Below are 20,924 nucleotides of genomic sequence, written 5' to 3'. Positions count from 1 at the left end.
TAATCTTGCCGATTAATCTATTGACGTATACTTTTGCTTTTGCATATTAGAGTGTCATATGTTTGTTTATAATTAAAATTGCTTAACACCAAGTGTTCAAGTGCTTCTTTCCCAGTCCATGCAAAACTGTCATTCATAAGAACTGTAACCTGCGTTGAGATATGAATTTGAAGACCTAACATAACATAAACACACTAAGATAATCAATAAATGTTTAATCAAAGATAATCGTTTATCCCGATTGATACAACTCTGGATAACGAAACTAAGCCTAGTTATCATAACTACACACATTAACATAATCGCAAGCATTCGCATAAATTAATACGATTATCTCAGTGATTATCATAATGTATGCATAATTATATATATTAGTAAAATTTCCGCAATTTACACATTTTCCCAATTTTTATTAATTTTTATTATTTTTATCAAAATTTCATAATCCGGCATATACAACAGGTCCCCGTCCCATTTCACAATGGTCTGGGCCGCTATCAAATCAGGTCCGTTGACCCCAGCCCTAGACGGTCCCAACAGAACACCCCGATCTCCAATCCCCTTAGCGAATGGTCGACGCAACCTAAGAGGCACGAGCATCTGAGCTCCCGGTGGTACGCGTACCGTCCTCGCAACAAGCGCTTGTACCGTCGCAAATGCCGTATGGACAGTAGCGGGGGAGGACAAGAACATCATACGTTAGATCCGATGGGAGTTCGATGCAGCCTTGGTCGATCAAGATTCGAATTGGCATTTTGGCCAAGAAGTCCGTCCCCAACAGGCACGGAACTGCCAGCAAGGAGGAGACCAATACCGGCCCGGATAATTTGATGTCCCCAATACAAATTTGCACGCGGATCTGTCCGATAATGCCCCAGCGAGCCCCCGTTGGCAGCATAGCACGGAACATCAACGGGGAGCAAAGGACGGCTTTGAACGGGAAGAATGTTATAAATTAAAATCGGACACAATGGTCGCCGATGCTCCCGTATCAACTAAGACCCGCACCTCAACCCCATCAATATGCCCCACAACGACCGACGACCCCGCCGACGCGGCAACAACGCGATGGGCCAACTCAGACCACTTGCCCGGTTGGAACGCCCTCCCCATCGTGGCACCTTTCGACGCAACAGGCGATTTCTGACCCCCGTTCATTGCAGTGCGTGAGTGTGTCACAGGTGTGTGCGTAGGCCAAACATGTGGGGTGCCACGATTTGCCGGAGTTTGTTGGTGAGCCTTGGGTAGAGGCGCGTCGTCCGGCCGAGGCGTCGCACCGCGTTGTCGAGGAGCCCGGCATCCCGAAGCCACATGGCCCCGGAGGCCACAGTTGTAGCACCGCGTGAGCGCCCCAGACGGCTTGGGTTGATCCTGGTGGCTCGGCCCATCCCGAGCTGGCTGGCCCCCGGATCTCCATTCTGTCGGGCGACCCACAGCGCAGACCTCTTCCGATGGGAGGGTGGCTGCAGCCACAATATGCCTGGCCGCCGCCTTGCTGGCCTTTGCACGTTGGGACAGCAAGTTTGCGTGGATGTGCCGTGCGGCCCGCAGGGAACACATCTCCTTGTCGTCTTGCGCCAAGACGACGATGTCCAAATCGTCCGCCAACAGCGATATCTTCTCAGCCACCATAGCATCCACCCCTTCCTCGTCCATCCGCGGGAAAGCCGTCTTCGCCAGGGCCAGGAGAGCTGTGCGGTATGCCAGGGGCGATTCCTTGGCGCCCCGCTGATGATCGTAAAACAGCTGTCTGCAGTCAGAAGGTGGTCCGTAGACTGCAGACAGGAGTCGAAGCGCCATCTGCAGCGTGGCGTGCGCCGATCTTGGCGCCGAGGTGAGGGTAGCGAGGGCGTCACTGTCAAGCATCGCCGGTAGCGCGCGTAGTGCTTCGTCGTCCGTCCATCGCGACATTTCTTGGCGGGCGAGGAAACGTCTTTGGAAGGCTCCCCAGTCGCCGTCTTCCCCCACAAACTCTTTGAGGACCAGCAATCGCTGCTGGAACGAGGCCTCCGCAGCTGTAGATCGCCAATTGTCGTTCCCGCCAATCCGTTTTGGGCTCTCGGGGCCACGCCACTGGCTTGCCCTGGTCGGTCCTTAGAAGGACGGCGATCCAGGGGAGTCCCAGGGCCTATCTAGCCGGTCTTCCTTCTTCGCTGGTTTAAGCTAAACACTGAACCCCGAGCCCACTGGCTCACCGCCTTATATAGCAACTCCCCCACCGAGGGGTGGGGCCGTGGGGGATCACAGCGCCGTTTTAGCCCCCCAGGCTAAACGGTGCGGACGTGGATGTAAGCATCCTTCCGCGTGCGGGCATAACCACCCCTGGTGTGTTTGTTCACCACTCCCGTAACACCTCTACACAGGCTCCTTCACCGACGTCCCATCACTGGGGTGTCATTCTTGGTATCTCATCAATTCACCGAGGCAAGGAACCACGCATGCATGTGAGGAGTTTGTTGAGGCGGGGGATTGCGGTTAGCATGCTGCGCTATGAAACCAGTGACCCGAATTCGATTCCCGCTCACGGCCACTAACACCAGTGACTATTATCTGAACTGGTCCAGGGCCTCCCCTAAGTCGACCCACTCCCTCTTGCACCGGGGAGATCTTCGTCTGTGTGCACGTGTGCTTGCATTTGTGACGACCGTTTGTGCACTTGTGTCTATATGCGCACGGTGCGTGCATGCGAGCGCGCTAACCACTTGCTCAACGTACAGCACCATGATGGTGTAGCGGCCGGCACCCGGTGGTGGGTACTTGACGGTGAAGGTGTCGTTGTCATTTTTGATGATGTTGAAGTCGATGTGGGCCTCCGTGGGGCCCACGACCCCCAGGGCGCACTTAACGCCGATGCTCACGTCGCCTGCGTAGGGGGGGGAGGGGCGAGGAGGGGGACCCTTCCGTCAGCATAGCCGCCACATTGCTATTGGCGTTGACCAGTTTATCTTTCTCTTGACTTCCCCCTGCAAAGTGGCAGCTGTTTCACAAAGTAATCTCTTGCTGCTCAAATGGGAATAGAGGTATTGGTTTACAGCCCTGCAGAGCCAGCCGTGGAAATTCCTCGTTTTTAGTTTTATTGACCCCGGAAAGATGATGGACCAAGTCAACCACCAACTGAGAATTGAACTCCGGGCCTTCCGACTGAGAGCCGCTCGCTCTACCACGGAGCTACCTGAGCAGATGAGTGTGTGTGTGCGGCTTCATCTCTGTATGTATGTTGAACTTTTGTTGCATTGTACGTAGCCACCTGTGCTAATCGGAGGTGTGGGGGAAGGAGAACAAAGTAAACACAAAAAGAAGTTCAAGAAATTAGTTTTCAATCTAGATGATTTAAAAGTAGCATAGCTCCACTGGCTTCCTAATATCAGAAAAAAGAGCGCTTCAGATGGCCACAGACGCGCATCTGAAAGTGCGCGATGCAGTGACCATCTGTCTTCTATGGCCAGCTTAAAGTCATTGCGAGAATGACCGGAGTTCGGGTGATGGTATGTATCTCAATCTCCATCTCAGTGTGTGTCTCTGTATCTCAGTGTGTGTGCCTGTCTTTGTCTCTCTGTAATGACTGTCTCCATCTCAGTGTGCGTTTATTTCTCTGTGTGTCTACTATAACGACGATGGTGTTACCGTTGTCGCTGAGGCCTCACCTTGGCCGGCTTGGCTGCAGTCGACGGTGAAGTAGGTCGGCTCATTGGCCTTGAGGCTGGTTTTCTCCACACCCGGGCCGTACACCTTCACATTCTCCGGGTGACTCCCTTCTCCAACATTCACCTGGCCAAGAGGAATCGCACGGCGCAGATGCCAGGTGAGGCATCTCTTCGAGTCAGAAAATCAAAATGAACGCTAAAAAGTCCACGTGATTTCTGATCCCCCGTTTACAACCCTGCACAGCCAATGATGGAAATTAAACATCGCTGTGGCGGTGACAAGTCTATCCATAAGACAACCATTGTTGACTTCCCCACAAAGTCGTACTAATTTTATTGGCCCTTGAGCGATGATGGGCTGAGTCAACCCCCAATCAGGATTTGAATTCGAAACTTTCAGAAAGTGATCCAACTACCGCTGAGCCAGCGTGACACGTCTGAAGATGCTTAGGACATCGCCAAGCTTCGCCTATCACCTCCCATCCAGCGACACGTTGGAGCAGAGGTGAGACTCTTTTCCCTGTGTTACCCGATTAGTCGAGCAATTGAATCGATAATCGGGGGCATAATCGATTACATCAATTATACTTCCAAGATTATTTGTGTAACCCAGTTATGAACTTTCACTCTTGAGGCCAGGATGAGTTTCAATTGCAATTGTGGCCTGGGGCATTGGTCTGCTGCCAGTATGAGGCGATGATTACTGCTGTATAATCCCAAATAGGTACAGTGAGGGAAAAAAGTATTTGATCTCCTGCTGATTTTGTACGTTTGCCCACTGACAAAGAAATGATCAGGCTATAATTTTAATGGAAGGTTTATTTGAACAGTGAGAGACAGAATAACAACAAACAAATCCAGAAGAACACATGTCAAAAATGTTATAAATTGATTTGCATTTTAATGAGGGAAATAAGTATTTGACCCCTCTGCAAAACATGACTTAGTACTTGGTGGCAAAACCCTTGTTGGCAATCACAGAGGTCAGACGTTTCTTGTAGTTGGCCACCAGGTTTGCACACATCTCAGGAGGGATTTTGTCCCACTCCTCTTTGCAGATCTTCTCCAAGTCATTAAGGTTTCAAGGCTGACGTTTGGCAACTCGAACCTTCAGCTCCCTCCACAGATTTTCTACGGGAGTAAGGTCTGGAGACTGGCTAGGCCACTCCAGGACATTGATGTGCTTCTTCTTGAGCCACTCCTTTGTTGCCTTGGCCGTGTGTTTTGGGTCATTGTCATGCTGGAATACCCATCCACGACCCATTTTCAATGCCCTGGCTGAGGGAAGGAGGTTCTCACCCAAGATTTGACGGTGCATGGCCCCGTCCATCGTCCCTTTGATGCGGTGAAGTTGTCCTGTCCCCTTAGCAGAAAAACACCCCCAAAGCATAATGTTTCCACCTCCATGTTTGACGGTGGGGATGGTGTTCTTGGGGTCATAGGCAGCATTCCTCCTCCTCCAAACACGGCGAGATGAGTTGATGCCAAAGAGCTTCATTTTGGTCTCATCTGACCACAACACTTTCACCCAGTTGTCCTCTGAATCATTCAGATGTTCATTGGCAAACTTCAGACGGGCATGTACATGTGCTTTCTTAAGCAGGGGGACCTTGCGGGCGCTGCAGGATTTCAGTCCTTCATGGCATAGTGTGTTACCAACTGTTTTCTTGGTGACTATGGTCCCAGCTGCCTTGAGATCATTGACAAGATCCTCCTGTGTAGTTCTGGGCTGATTCCTCACCGTTCTTATGATCATTGCAACTCCACGAGGTGAGATCTTGCATGGAGCCTCAGGCCGAGGGAGATTGACAGTTCTTTTGTGTTTCTTCCATTTGCGAATAATCGCACCAACTGTTGTCACCTTCTCACCAAGCTGCTTGGCGATGGTCTTGTAGCCCATTCCAGCCTTGTGTAGGTCTAAAATCTTGTCCCCAACATCCTTGGAGAGCTCTTTGGTCGTTGCCATGGTGGAGAGTTTGAAATCTGATTGATTGCTTCTGTGAACAGGTGTCTTTTATACAGGTAATAAGCTGAGATTAGGAGCACTCCCTTTAAGAGTGTGCTCCTAATCTCAGCTCGTTACCTGTATAAAAGACACCTGGGAGCCAGACATTTTTCTGATTGAGAGGGGGTAAAATACTTATTTCCCTCATTAAAATGCGAATCAATTTATGACATTTTTGACATGCGTTTTTCTGGATATAGTTGTTGTTATTCTGTCTCTCACTGTTCAAATAAACCTACCATTAAAATTATAGACTGATCATTTCTTTGTCCGTGGGCAAACGTACAAAATCAGCAGGGGATCAAATACTTTTTTCCCTCACTGTACATTGCGGTAATAACCAGGGCAGCCGCTGGATTCGAACCGCGACCCCCTGTTTAACGAGCAGTGAGGGCGCTGCTACCGTTGAGCCGCGTCACCACCCAGCGGGGTATCCCACCTGTAGTGCGGTTGTTGTATGTTGAAATTCTTTCCCATCATATATAGCCAACCGTGCTAATCGTAGGTGCAGGGGATTAATAACAAACTAATCACAATGAGTTTTCAATCAAGATTTAAAAGTGTTGCTGCTGTTATTGCTGCTGCAAGTGTTGGGCGCTCACCCTGAAGTGGCTGAGCGGGATGTTGACGCTGCCCCACACAATGATGATGGTGTGCTTGATGGTCTTGCGCGGAGTGTAGCAGCAGTGGAACGTTCCATCATGGTTGTCGCGGACCTCCACGTTGATCAGTTTCCCCTCGGCGTACTACCACACAGCGACCATCACCATCGGACATTCACTCCAACGTCACTAATGATCAACACGACAATTATCAGCAGCTGCTGCATCAGAGACAGCATCATCAACATCACCACTACCATAATCATCATCTTCATCAACGCCACACACCGACCGTCACGAGCGACCAGGCTATTCACTGCACCACCACTATCAGGACCACCGCCACTATCGTTCTCAGCAGCATCAACACCACTACCAACATAATCATCAATTGTCAAACCAGCACTCTCTCATGTCATTAATATCGTCATCAGCAACATCAACATTGCTTCCTTTATCATTATCATCCAAAATAAACTGAACATACTTAACAAATAAAAAGATCCCGTATACAAAAAAGCACACGAGGGGATTATGTGGCTAGTTCCAATCCCGTCCGCCTTTGTCTCCCCAGTGCTGATGTTTACGCACCTCACCACATACCAATTTAAAGCTGATTCGACATAGGGGAGGCCCAGAACTGGTTCAAATATTCGCCACTGTTATTGGTTGTGAGCGGGAATCAAACTCAGGCCACTAGGTTCGTAGCGCAGCACACTAACCAAATGCACACACACACACTGAGTTTCCAAAGCTATTGGTATGTCCACTGACAGGTGTTACCCTGCAAGTGAGGCAGCTAATTAGCATGCTGCTCATTAAGAGTGCTGGTTCATTAGCGTACATGCTTGTTAGTGAGTTAGATCGTTAGCATGCCGACTCGTTAGGGTGCCAAACCCTGAGCATGCCAGCGCATCAGCATTCCAATTCGTGAGCGAGGTGGCTCATTTGCATGTTGGCTCGATGGAGCGCTGCTTCGTTAAGAGGAACAACTCGTGAGCATGCTGGCACGGCCGCATGGTGTCTGGTTAGCGTGCCGACTTGCTTGTGCACAGACTAATTTGTGTGACGGCTCGTTGGTGTGCTGCTTTATTAGAATCCTGACACATTATGCCAATGTTTAATTTAGCAACCTGCAGTGCCGTCTGCAACCCGTGCGCCCACGCGTCACCTGGACATAGATCTTGAGCGCCCCTCACCCAGCGGCGCGAGCGTCCATGGTGAACTCTGCCGGCGCGTCCACCACGCAGCCCATGTGCGCCAGGCTCGGGCCGTGGGCCTTGACGCGCTCGGAGAAGTGGTCAAGCGGTGCCGTGAGGATGTGGGCAATGAAGGGGCTGCCCTTGATGTCCTCATTGTCGCACACGACGTACACCGCGTACTCGCCCGGCTCCGTGGGCCAGTAGCAGAGGTCGCACGAGCCATCGCCCTTGTCCTCGCACTCGATCTTCGCCAGCGACGGCCCCTCGATTGAGAAGTCTGGTGCGACGAGGTTGGGGAAGTTGGGGGGTGGGAGGGGAGTGAGGAGAGGACCGGAAATGGGGAGACGTCAACATTATCATCGTCATCGACGTTAGTGTCACAGTCAGTGTCACCGTCTGACACGAATGTCGGTGGCACCATCAGCATCAACAACATCAATGCCGCCTACATGGGTGTCATGACTAACGCCATTATATATACGTGCGTACGAGCGTGTGTGCGTGACCGCGTCTTTTGTGTGTGCATGCAGCTGTGCATGTGTGTGGCCGTGCATCTACACGTCTCACCAAGCGTGCCGACCTCTGTCCCCATGACCTCCACCACGAAGTTTGCCGATATCCCAACAACGCCGGTCTCAAGGCCGGGCCTCCAGGCCCGCACCTTCTGGGTGCCGGCCTCCACCTCCACGATCACCTCGAAGGGGCTGGTGCAGCAAAACGTACATCACTCATTTATTCCTGTGCCTTCATTACAACGAGGCTGAGTCTCCCTTTCACAGCAGAGTTAGGACAAAGCAGTCTTCAAGGTAGAAAAAAGTCATGGATTCCGTAACACTGTCAAACTCAAGCGTTTGTTAGTTTAACACGTAGGCTTTTGCGACCAATATTATTCATAATCAACGTTTTTGGGTTTAGATCGCGTTATTTATAAATGTGTCGTAACCCTCCACCACCCGACACGGCCAATCAGTAAAAAAGTGTCATGTTGACAAAAGACAATAAGTTCACGGCTTTAGCCCACCGGTGTGTTGAAGCGTGAAACCACAACAATTTACAATTTGAGTACGACGTTTCGCTGGTAATTTCATCCAGCATCATCGGGCAATTCGCCAGAATGGTGAGGCTCTGCTGTGTCTCCCGTTCTTATATAGAGCAGCAGCAGGGTGACGTCATCATTAACTCATTAACTCATCAGGTGCAAAGATTTGAGGGGGGGGTTATTGTAATTATATACTAGATTAGTAATCAGGCTATTGTTACGATGCGAGTTGTAGATTAGTAATCATTTGGAATGTGTTTTTAATTGTGATTATGCAACATTAGTAATCAGTTAGTGTTTGTTTCCCTTATAAGGAATTGTAATATATCTTATTTAATAATACGCTTCCAGGCCGCACTAAGCCTGTAGCTGTCTGAGCGATTAAAGTTATTTCTGTTTCTCTCAATTTCAATGGATTCTCTAATTAGTCTTTGCCAGTAGTAACTCGTTTTAAACTCGCTGACCATTGTTTAAATAACACTTACTTCTTATGGAGAGGCGAATTCTTTAAACAAAGGGAGGGAGAGGATTTCTGAGCTGGGTGATGATGCGAATCTGCATTCAGATAGGCATCAGTGTGCGTTTGCTTTCTGTAAACGCTGTGTGTTATTTTACCATTTAGGCCATGCCCAAGTAAAATATTCAGGAACGGGAGTGTGTTATTCACCTCCATTTCCATGGTGAACTGAATGGCCGGGTTTTGTGCATTGAGATGATTTAGAAAATCGTTCAGTGTATCTTTACCATGTGGCCAGACAACCAAAGTGTCATCCACATATCTAAACCAAAAGGATGGTTTTAATGTGCTCGAGGCAAGTGCTCTGGTTTCAAAGTTTTCCATGTACAAATTTGCTATAGCAGGAGATAAAGGAGAGCCCATTGCTGCTCCCTCCCTTTGTTTAAAGAATTCGCCTCTCCATAAGAAGTAAGTGTTATTTAAACAATGGTCAGCGAGTTTAAAACTAGTTACTACTGGCAAAGACTAATTAGAGAATCCATTGAAATTGAGAGAAACAGAAATAACTTTAATCGCTCAGACAGCTACAGGCTTAGTGCGGCCTGGAAGCGTATTATTAAATAAGATATATTACAATTCCTTATAAGGGAAACAAACACTAACTGATTACTAATGTTGCATAATCACAATAAAAAACACATTCCAAATGATTACTAATCTACAACTCGCATCGTAACAATAGCCTGATTACTAATCTAGTATATAATTACAATAACCCCCCCCCCCCCTCAAATCTTTGCACCTGATGAGTTAATGAGTTAATGATGACGTCACCCTGCTGCTGCTCTATATAAGAACGGGAGACACAGCAGAACCTCACCATTCTGGCGAATTGCCCGATGAGGGGGAAACTGCCCTGGCTTGCCAGGGGAGACACCAGGAGCATCGAGGTGATCCTTCCAGCCCGTCCGGATCTCAAGTGAGACCTAGCCACCAGCCCCGAGGCCTGCAAGGGCCCTGACCGTGTGGCCAGGGATGACCACGCTGCCAAGAAGCGGGGACTTCTGGAGAATGGAGACGGAAATCGCAACAGACGAAGAGGGGAAACGGCGAGAGTCAAGGACCACGAGGGCCACCCGAGTTGCTGAAGGAGACCGGGATGACCGAGCCGCCCAGCTTATGCTCGCAGCAGATGAAAAGGAAGCAGGGAAAGCGCCAAGAGAAATGAATGCCACCTGCACTGCTGAGGGAGCCAGGGACGACAGAGTCGGCCAGACGGTGACTGCAGGGGACAAGAAGAAGACGTGGCGAAAGCAGAGGGCCACCGACACCACCTGTGCCGCCGGAAGGGACTGGGGCAACCAGACCGACCTGCTGGCAGCAGGGGGATGCGTGGAGGAGGCACGGAGACGGATGGAGGGGAACGCGGCGGAGGCACGGCAGAAGGAGAGGATGGAGGAACTGGATGGGAGGGTGGGAGCTGATGGAGTGGGTGAGGGAGGCCGAGGAGAAAAAGGTATGGCGTCCAGAAGCAGAGGCGGGTGCCCCCGAGCGGAGGGTGGGGAACGAAGCCAGGGAGACGCCAGCAACCCTGGGGCAGGGGGAGGCCCGGAGGGAGAACGCGACAGTGGACGCTGGACCGGTGGGAGCTGGGAGGCCCCAGGAACGAGACGGGAAATGGCGAGGTGGGGCAGGGGTGAGTCTGACACCACCTCATGTCAAACGACATAATTGCGTCAGAGTAATGATGAAGGAAGAGGTAGCAGAAGAAGTGACCATCGACCGAGCAACCTTTGTATGGTCAATAATGATGGACTTGCTACAAATAGAGCCGACAGACTTGTACTGTTTGATAACTCTGCCGGGAGGGAGGGCGTTTGATGTAAGCTTCAACTCAAGCCCCCTGCTACAAAGATTTATGGCCCGCTTCGAGGAAAAGGCGGAGGAGAAGCCATTGATATCAATGAAGCTACAACTGTTATCAGAGCTGGACACGAAGGTGGTGACTATTTTCCTATACAATGAAGCCCTACATGACCACGACGTGGAGGTCTGGCTAAGACAGCACTGCTCGGTACTGTCGGGCTGTAAAAAGGTGAGGGACTCAGTGGGGATATGGACAGGGGCAAGACAATGGAGGGTGCGGCTGAAAACAGAGGGAGGGACCTTGAGACACATCCCGAGTGCCCTGAACATAGGAGGCAACTGGGGATATGTTGTGTATGCCGGACAACATAAACTGTGTAGGAGGTGTGGGGGCAGCGGTCACCTGGCCGCAGTGTGCAAGACAAAAGTCTGCTATAGATGCAAGGCACTGGACCACGAGGTAGAAGAATGCAGTGTTCCGGCACAATGTAACCTCTGTGGTAGCCGAGAACATCTGTACAAAAATTGTCCGGAGTCGTACGCCAACAAGGTTAGGGCGTATAGGGTAGGAGGAGCGAGGGATGAGGAAGGGGGTGGGACCAAACTGGACTCGGATAAGGAACTGGTGAGGGAAGGACGTGGGGAGGTGGCTGAGCAGCAGCCACCAGCAACGGACGGAGAGGGAGAAGGGGAGAGGCATGCAAAAAGAGCAGAATCGACATCGAGCGAGCAGGAAGAGGGGCTGGCGGGGGAGGGGAGTGACGGCATGGGCAGCATCTCCGAGACGACCGTGGAAGACTGGGCGGAGGCGGTGGAGGAGGATGAAGGAAAAGGGGAACGACAGCAGGAGGAAGGCGGTAGCGAGACATGGGAGGGACCAATCGGAAGGAAAAGGAGGATACGGAGAGCCCCAAAAAGAGGCGCCCCTTCAGGCAGCACGGAATCCTCGGACTCCTCGCCGGACACAGGCCTCGAGGGAGGGGATGGAGGAAAGGGTGGAGAGCCGGCGCAGGGGAAAACCCTTGAGAACAAGGGGCAAAATGAAATTGCAGGAACTGGCGAATGAAGACGGTTACGGAGGGCGAGCGGAGAAGGCCGCTTCGGACTGAGACACATCCCAACATGGAACTTTCCGTGGCGTCCGTAAATGTGAGGAGCTTGAAGGGAAAGGGGAGAAGAGGAGCAATAATACAACTGCTACAGGCTACCAAGTGGGAGGTGGTCTTCCTCCAGGAATGCCACCTACCATACACCCTGGGCCGGGAGGAGCTGTTGGAGAGCTGGGATGGCTACTACTTTTGGTCCGGGAGTAATGAAAATCGATGCACGGGGGTGGTTACCCTCCTAGGCAGGAGGGGTATACAGATAGTCGGGTCCCAAGAGGTGATCCCGGGCCGCCTCCATTATGTGGACGTGTCTTATGGAGAGGCAGACCTGAGACTAATAAATGTGTACGCCCCCACGACGTGCACAGAAAGAGTGGACCTATGGAATAATGTAGCGACCCTACTCGTGACGAGACGGCAAGTCATAATGGGGGGTGATTTTAACTGCCCGTTGTGCCTGGCAGACCTATTATCGGTGGCTGGGAGGAGGAGGCTCGACCCTTCCTCTAGGAAGTTGAAGGAGCTGATAGAGGATTTTAAAATGACTGACACCTTCAGAAAGGTACACTCGGTGAGACCGGGATACACGTGGTCGGATAAGGGCGGTAGAACGCAATCACGAATAGATTTCATCTTTGTGTCTGCCAATGTGAAGGTGGATGGAGCAGACCTGGAACCCTTCCCATTGTCAGATCACAATTTGGTGAAGGCAAAGCTCGATATTCCAGGTGGCCTGAAGATGGGGAAGGGAACCTGGAAAATGAATGTAAGCCTGTTGGAAGACAGAAGGGTCGTGGAAGACTTTGTAAGGAAGTACGAAGACTGGACGACCCTGCAGGAATGCTTTGCCACGAGGGTGGAGTGGTGGAGCATGGTGAAGGGCCGTATAAAGGCCCTCTTCCAGACACATAGTAGAAGGAGGAGTGTAAACAGGGAACTGCAGCTGTGGAACGCTAGAATCAAGAAGAAGCACAGGTTACTTGAGCTGGGATTCCCGGTGGGTGAGGATATACGGAGATTGAAGGGAATGTTATCCTCGGTATTGGAGAAAAGAGTCAAACAAATGGCATACAGGGCAAGGGTCAGGGCAACGGAACAGGGAGAGAAATGTACGAGTTTCTTCTTTAAGAAATGCAAGGCAGGAGACAACACACTTAGGGAATTGGTGAGTCCGGTCAGAGGCAGGCAGGCAACGACAGAGGGTATGATAGAGATAGCGGAGGAGTACTATGGGGAGTTGTATGGGAGGAAGGGAACGGATAAGGGAATAAGGGAGGCACTACTAGGGGAGCTAAGACATGAGGTTAAGAACCCAGAGGTACTGGGAGGGAGGATCCAGATGGAGGAAGTGGAGGAGGCAGTGAGGAGGCAGAATAAGAATAGGACGCCAGGACTGGATGGAATTCCAGCAGAATTCTATATTACATTCTGGGATTTAATGAAAGGGGACATGCTGCAGATGTATAGGGAAATGCTGGAGGGCGGACTGGTGCCAGAAGAAATGTGTGAGGGGCTCATCACACTGATGTATAAGAAGGGGGACCGGAGAGAGTTGGGAAACTGGCGTCCAGTTACGCTCCTGAACTCGGACTACAAGATTATGGCAAAAATAGCTGCGACGCGCCTGGGGAAGGTGGTGGAGGGAGTAGTCGAACCCGACCAGACGTGTGCGGTGCCAGGAAGAAGGATTTCGGACTCCCTGATTTTATTAAGGGAGGCAATAGAGGTAGAAGGAGAGAGGGGATGCCCCCTAGGGCTTCTTAGCCTGGATCTTGAGAAGGCTTTCGACCGCCTCTCGCACGAGTATATGTTCGCAGTGTTGGAAAAAATAGAAGTGAGGGGACCCTTGGTCGATTGGGTGAGGCGTCTTTACCAAGGGCTCAAGACCAGACTACTGATAAATGGGGAGCTCTCGGGGACAATTCCAGTAGAGTCAGTGGTGAGACAGGGGTGCCCGATGTCCTCGGTTCTATTTGTAATGTGTATGGAACCCCTTGCACAGGCAATGAGAAACAATGAGGAGATTAAGGGAGTGACCATCCCCGGAAATAAGGAACAAGGGAAGGTGGCGCTATATATGGATGACGTAGTCGTGCTCTGTAGGGACGTGGCATCAGTGTGGGGGGCCATGAAGGAGACAAACCGCTTCGGCCTGGCCTCCGGCTTGAAGGTGAATGCGAGGAAGAGCGAATTGATGGCCTTCGGGGACCCGAGACTATTTGAGGGCTGGCCGCCTGAGTTGGGGAAAAAGATGGAGGAAGTCAAGGTCTTGAAAGTGTCTTTTTGCCGAGAGAGGTCGGCGGAACGAAACTGGGACGGGAGGATAAAGCAGGTAAAGGGACAGTTAGGCAAGTGGGCCGGGAGACGGCTCACGATGGAAGGGAGGATTCTGGTAGTGAGGGTGGTGGTTTTACCAACACTCAACTACCTCGCATATGTGTACCCGCCAGGTAGGAGGGAGGCAAGAATCCTAGAATCGCTGTTTCAATTCATTTGGGGAGGCGGGATGGATAGAGTGAAGAGGGTGGTGATGTGTAAACGCATCGAACGGGGGGAAGGGTGCCCCAAATATTGCACGTGTGCTGTCCTCAATTTTTGTGTGCAACACTTTGAGGTTATTCTTTTCCGAAGAGCCCCGGGGGAAGGCCGCTTGTTATTTAAGGTATCGCCTGATGTGGCTCTTGAGGGGGCTTGGGATGACCCAATTACCGGCGGGCACGCCCTTGGCCTGGCCACAAGGATGGCTGAATGCGGCGGTGGGTGACTACATAAAAGAGTACAATTTGAGTCGGAGAGGGGGACCGTGGAACTCCAAGGAGGTATTGGCCAAAGTAAACGAAGGGGAGGCCTGCGAGGGGGTGATGGGCGCGAAGAGGACTATGTACCGTCAAGTGTCAAGGAACACTTCATCAACGGCGCTCACAAAAGAACAGAGAGATCTGTCCTGGTTGGCGGTGTGGGATAGATTGGAGACGAGGGGCTTCATGTTTTCTCGCCGAATGGCACGTTCGCCCAAATGTCCGACGGGCTGCAACACAGATGAGGACGCGGTGCACGTCATGGTGAAGTGTCCCTTCGCACAGGAGGTGTGGAGACTGAGCAGTCCGCTGTTGTCCTGGTTTTACCCGTCGCAGGTGATAAGTCGGGACATTATGTGGGGAGTCTTAAGGGAGGTGCGGGGAGATGACAGAGATCGAACGTGGGCCATAATAGGCGCGACAAAGGAGGCCTTGTGGGGAGCTCGCAGAAAAGAGTTGGATGGGTCCCCTATATCACCGTTGGAGGTGTGCTACTGGGCGAGGAGGTTGCTAGAAAGGGTGATGGAAGTAGACCGGGTTAGGCTGGGATACAAGGCCGCAGGTGTGAAGTGGAAGTGGCCCCTACCCGGGGTGGGGTAGCGAGGGGACCGGCGGGTATAGGGAAGGGATAGTGAAGGATGGCCATGCACATTTTAGCCGGCCTGCTAAGTCGTGTGGGCGAGGAATGTACGTGTTCAATCGGGGGAAGGCAATGTGATGGAGCAGCGCATGGGTGAATGGTGGTGATGAATGTGAATAAGAGGAACGGGGTGGTGTGCGTTATGGCGGCGAGCTTTTTGTTGCATTGTATGTGGGTGGAGCCCGCGGATGTGACGGAGACTCGAAGGGGCCAACCGGGGCGCCCGGGAAGGAGTGGTTTTCAGTACTCTCTTTGGTTTTCCTTGTACCCGCTGAGAAGTTAATAAAAACCTTTAAATCGCAAATCGCAATTACCAGCGAAACGTCGTACTCAAATTGTAAATTGTTGTGGTTTCACGCTTCAACACACTGGTGGGCTAAAGCGGTGAACTAATTGTCTTTTGTCAACGTGACACTTTTTTACTGATTGGCCGTGTCGGGTGGTGGAGGGTTACGACACATTTATAAATAACGCGATCTAAACCCAAAAACGTTGATTATCAAGCGTTTGTTCTCAGAAATGTCGGATTAGCGATGATAACGTTACCGTGCGAGCCGCACAACGAGATGTCGCACGCGGCGTGACGCGTGACCGTCCGACAGTCCACGTGTCTAGGCCCGATTCTTTTTTTATTCATCTGGAAATCGGGAGCACCTACCTGCTGTGCACTAAGTTCACAAACAGGATCGTTTCCTGGAAGGCTGTAAAAAAGTTTTAAAGCCTACCAGTTAATTTTAGAAACAAACTGTATTTGAATAATCAGCGCTTGTTTGAAATGGTAAATCGAGTTGGAACTGCGATCGTCGCTGTGCCGCGCGTGCTTGAGTCCGCGGGAGCGCGCACATGGTCACCTGCGAGGGATGTTGTGGCCGCCCCACGTGATGGTGATCGTGTACTTCCCGGGCGCCGCGGGGCAGTACTTGAACTCGAAGACGCCATCGCCGATGTCTGTGCGCTTCACCGCCTCGTCCGTGCCACCTGCAGGAGAGGCGAGGGGAAGGAACGCCCATCGGGTCGTGAACTCTCCACCGTGACCCCCACTCTCTCCTCCGGATGCAGTCTCAATGAGTGGAGGCATGCAGTGGTCATGGTGATGGATGGAGAAAGAGAGAAAGGTATAAAAACCGAACCGGTAGCCGCCATTCACCACCAAGTGGCGGTGGATTCATCACAGCGCTTGTGCCAGGCTAGGTGCACATGGAGGCCGTCACGTGATTTGTGGATGGCTCGCGCTGCTGGCAGGATTTCACGGAACAGACCCGGGTGCCATGAGTTGACTGAGATGACTGGCAGGTGTACCAGCTGTGCCAAAATCGCTGCATTTTACCTGCCTGTCACTTTGCTAGTTGTTGCGAGCATTGCTTACGCACACACGCACAAGCGCATCCTTGGCCGCAAGCAGCTTAATTTTATTTGTCTCGTCGGCAGGGCGCGGCCACTCACGCGGGCCGCGGATGGTGACATCGAGCTCTTCTGTGCCGGCGCCCTTGCTGTGCACGTGGAAGTCGGCGTGTTCCTTGACGCACACTCCCTTGGACTGCAGCCCGCGACCCCACGCGCGGCACGCGCTCGGGTTGCAGGCTGCACACACAAACGAACACAAAAAACAATGATAAAGATCCCCCGTATAGCCTTAACAGCCCGTTGGGGCAAGTGCTGTTAGCAAGCACCTTTGAAGGCCGGCATGGCACACGAATGGGTGGGTTGCCAACACCAGGCCTGGCCAATTTTGTCTCCCCAGTGGTGATGTTTACACACCACACCAGGTGCTTATTTGAGGCTGAGTCGACATAGGGGAGGCCCAGGACCGGTTCAGATAATTGACACTGGTGTTGGCCGTGAGCGGGAATCGAACTCGGGTTGCCAGATTCGTAGCGCAGCGCGCTAACCGCTACATTACTGTTAGCACATGCACACACAGACGCGCACGCACGTGCACACACAAAGATCTCTCGTGCAGCCACGAAGCCAGGACTGCTAGCAAATGTTTTTTAAGCGCCGTGCCGGATTCGTGATGGTGGTGGCAGTATAATGATGATGGTGGTATTGGAGTTTGGTTGTTGTTCGCGATGGTGCTGGTGGTGTCTGTGGTGATGGTATTAGTGCTGATTGAGGTGGCTTTGGTGGCGGTGTTCGTGATGGTTGTTGGTAGCGCTGTTGATAACGGTGTACTGTTGGCACACACACACCCATCAGCTTCCAGGATTCGTGGAGGTCGGCCAATCCAGGAAAGACGCCAGGGTTGGTGGTGGCCGGTGACCTGGGCCCGTGGCACTGGATCCCACTGGAGATCTCCATCGCCAATGACGCCGCACGCAACGGTCAACGTCAAAGCGAAGTCCGACCTCGAGTGAACATTCAGGGCAACTGGTGCTCACCTCCAGTTTACAAGCCCTGAGGCGCTGGTGGATAATTCCACATTCCTTGTGGCAGGGGGTTGAGTCTATCCAGACGACAACTACATTTGACTTATCCCCACAAACCGGTGCTCGTTTTATTGACTCAGAGGATGATGGGCTGAGTGAACCACCAACCAGGCGTGAGCTTGTAACCTGGTTGCAGTGACTATACAGTACCTTTATACAGTAGTGTACTATAGAAGAGAAAATCCCAAACCCCAACCAAATTTAACACGTTCCCTGTCAATTACCACAGCGTGGCCTTAAGAAGAAAAGAATGAAACAGGTGACATTTTGGACAACGGCCCTTATTCCTATGCTACGATAGGGCCATTTTGCCCGAAACATCGCGTATCACACAAAGCGTTCCCTTATAAAGGCGATATTACAGGGTGATCCATTTATAGATACCCCCCCATTTTCAACATGACAATGCCATAGCCGACGGGTCTCATGTCTTAGCAGAGGAGGATATGCGAGTTAGCGTACAGACAAATAGAAAGAGTTTGGAGGAAAAAGTAGTACCGGTTATTTTTATGTTTGTTACTGTAGAAAGTGGGGCCGTCGGTAAGTGGATCGTCCGCGAAGGGCCCTCGTGGGCCATCTGTCAATGGATCGCCCACGACGGGGCCCCCTTTTGGGGGGCACTCTCACCTTGTGCAGGCCGGCCACCTTGGAGTGGTACACGACGGAGAAGGTGTGCCTCTTGTTGTTGTTGGGTGTCACCTTGGCCTAGCGGACGCACAAACAGACGACGAAGTGAGGCGGGGGTTGGGGACCCTGACGACCGCGGACACTGAGACCCCCTGGGCGCCAGGGTTACAGACAAGCAGGCCTGGCGCCCCGAGTATTTACACGCAGAGCACCGACCGCGGCATTGTTTACGATTATAACATTGCAAACGCCAGGCGCGCTGTCTTGCAACCGCCACTCACGACGGGCGTTAAGATCCCGTGAGGGCCCAACCGCGTGTCGCCGGCGTCAGGGTCTTGTTGTATATGTTGGGTGTGAAAATATTGATATGTTGTATGCGTGCGTGGGTGAAATTATTATGTTGTATATGTGGGTTATGAATATTCAGTGAAAATAATAATAATCAAATGAAATTTGGCCAAATGTGTAATTATCCGGAAATATATTAATTTATGTAATTATGCACATTTAATTATGCCAATTCGAGAGGTAATCGTAGTAATTATGCGAGTGGGTGTAATTATGATAATGCAAGTCGTTATGATAACCAGACCCCGCCTCGGTGACGAGGGTGGGTTATCGATCGGAATAAGGCAATTAATCGTATGCAGTTATGCAGGTGTGGTGTAAGTATACAAGATTAACTTAGATTAACTCGGCATCGTTGTCTAGGTTCGTCTTATTCTCGCTTATCTTTAGGTCCCCGGTTCACCCCGTTATCGCTTTAACATTTATTGAGTATGTGTTAGTGTGTTTATTAAGGTCACCAAGTTCAGATCTCAACGCAGAAGCAGATCTTATGCATAGACTTCAGGAAAGAATCACACAACCACTTCTGTATTAATCAATTTATTACTAATTCAACCTTAACTATGATATAGTATGCGAACTCTCAATCCCGGAACGTCAACACGGCATCAATACAGTATCATCAATGATTGTCTGATTTCACTTGACAACGGCACATGGATCCCGCGTAACGCGATGGTTGTTAGTGAGAGAGAGTCGTTAAAACATGCAAATACTATGCTAAGAAAACCTTAACGTTAATGAATGATTATACTTGAAAGATTATACGGCGATAAAAACACAATCAAAAACAGTTATTATTCTTAAAGGCACCAATCTCAACAGATACATCGGCAGGTTATCTGACAACAGAATGGCTCGGAGTAAGGACCTGCGACGGCGCTCCTTTTCCGAAGATCGTTATCTTATACAGACTTTACTAATTGGGGACCAGATCACCTGATAAGGATCTGGTGGGCCACCACTCCCCACGTGAGCGTTGCTCGGCGGAAGGAGGTGCCAAGAATCAATTCGTATTGATGGATCTGTTGGGAATTTATGCGATTAAGAGTACAGCCCACTAAATATTAAAGATAAAAATTACGAATACTCTTATAAATGACGGATGGCCATCACTCGGTCGTTGGGATGCCTTCACAGCCACGGACGGCTTATGGGTTCGAGTGTGTTTGAGTGGTAAGAGTGGTCTTGAATAGTCAATGTTCGGAGTCGGTTCTTTATGTCAAACAGACGCCTGGGGTTCGTGTGGTGAGGGGGCGGTGCGCGTCATACGTATTAGTCGCTCCTCTGTCACCGTGGTGAATTGGTTGGATGCCTGTTGATACGCTGTCGTAGTTCGGAACCCGGTCGGTAGGTGGCGCCCACAGCTCGCTCGCAGCGTCGTCGCCAAACCGCGATTCTCGCGGCAGCAGGGAAACCGACTCGGCAGAGGTTGGCCTGTCGCGGCCGAGTTGAGCTGTCAAGCGGGTCTTGCCCGCCTGCAGAGGAGACGGGGAGCCGCTTGAGTCGAGCCCCGAGAGCCGTCTGAACTCGGCTGAGTCCCAGAAGCTGAAGAGTCGAGCCGACCCGTTAGTCGCAGCTCGCCCTTGAGTCGACCCGCTCGGTCGAGCTGAAGATGAGTCGAGCCGACCCGCTCGGTCGAGCTCGCTCCGGAGCCGACCCGCTGGTCGAACTCGTGATGAGTTGACTCCCCTGGTCGAACTGGTTTCCAATGCTCAGGGTCCTTTCTTTTATGCCGAAAAATCCCTTTGGGTCCTGCCCACAAGGCGGGGTTTTCTTTTGATTTACTGTGTCAGGATTTGTCCGTGTGTAGGTGTGTTCATGTGTGTGTCCGTACGTCCGTGTGTCCTTGTGTGCATCACCCATGGTATTTTCCGTTGTCATACTCCCTCCATAAAATCCATGAGCAAACAATCAGATGCTACAAATTGCCTCGAAGTCGTCTCTCTGTCTGGGTGCACGACCTGGAGGGAGGGGCACACTCCCTCCGACCCTCACAGACGCACACAGACATGGTTAAAAAGTTTTAAATTAACATTTGTCCCTTACCATTTCCCAGTTATGATTCTGTATGTAGCCTAAGGTGTGTCGTTTCCCATCGTGGTGCTTGACCCAAGTGGAGGTGCCTCCCCGAGCACATACACACTCCCATCCCGCGCTGCGG

General features: G+C 51.3%; 1 pseudogene; it reads right to left on the bottom strand.

Annotated features, from left to right (window-relative positions):
- Positions 1 to 20,924, bottom strand: part of LOC144723201 (filamin-C-like) — a 105,475-nt pseudogene that overhangs the window by 24,794 nt on the left and 59,757 nt on the right.

This window comes from Lampetra planeri, chromosome 17 (genome assembly GCF_965212315.1).
Source record: "Lampetra planeri chromosome 17, kcLamPlan1.2.h2, whole genome shotgun sequence".
Lineage (NCBI taxonomy): Eukaryota > Metazoa > Chordata > Hyperoartia > Petromyzontiformes > Petromyzontidae > Lampetra > Lampetra planeri.
The sequence above is the reverse complement of the archived record's forward strand: the minus strand, read 5'-3'. Positions and strand labels throughout refer to the sequence as shown.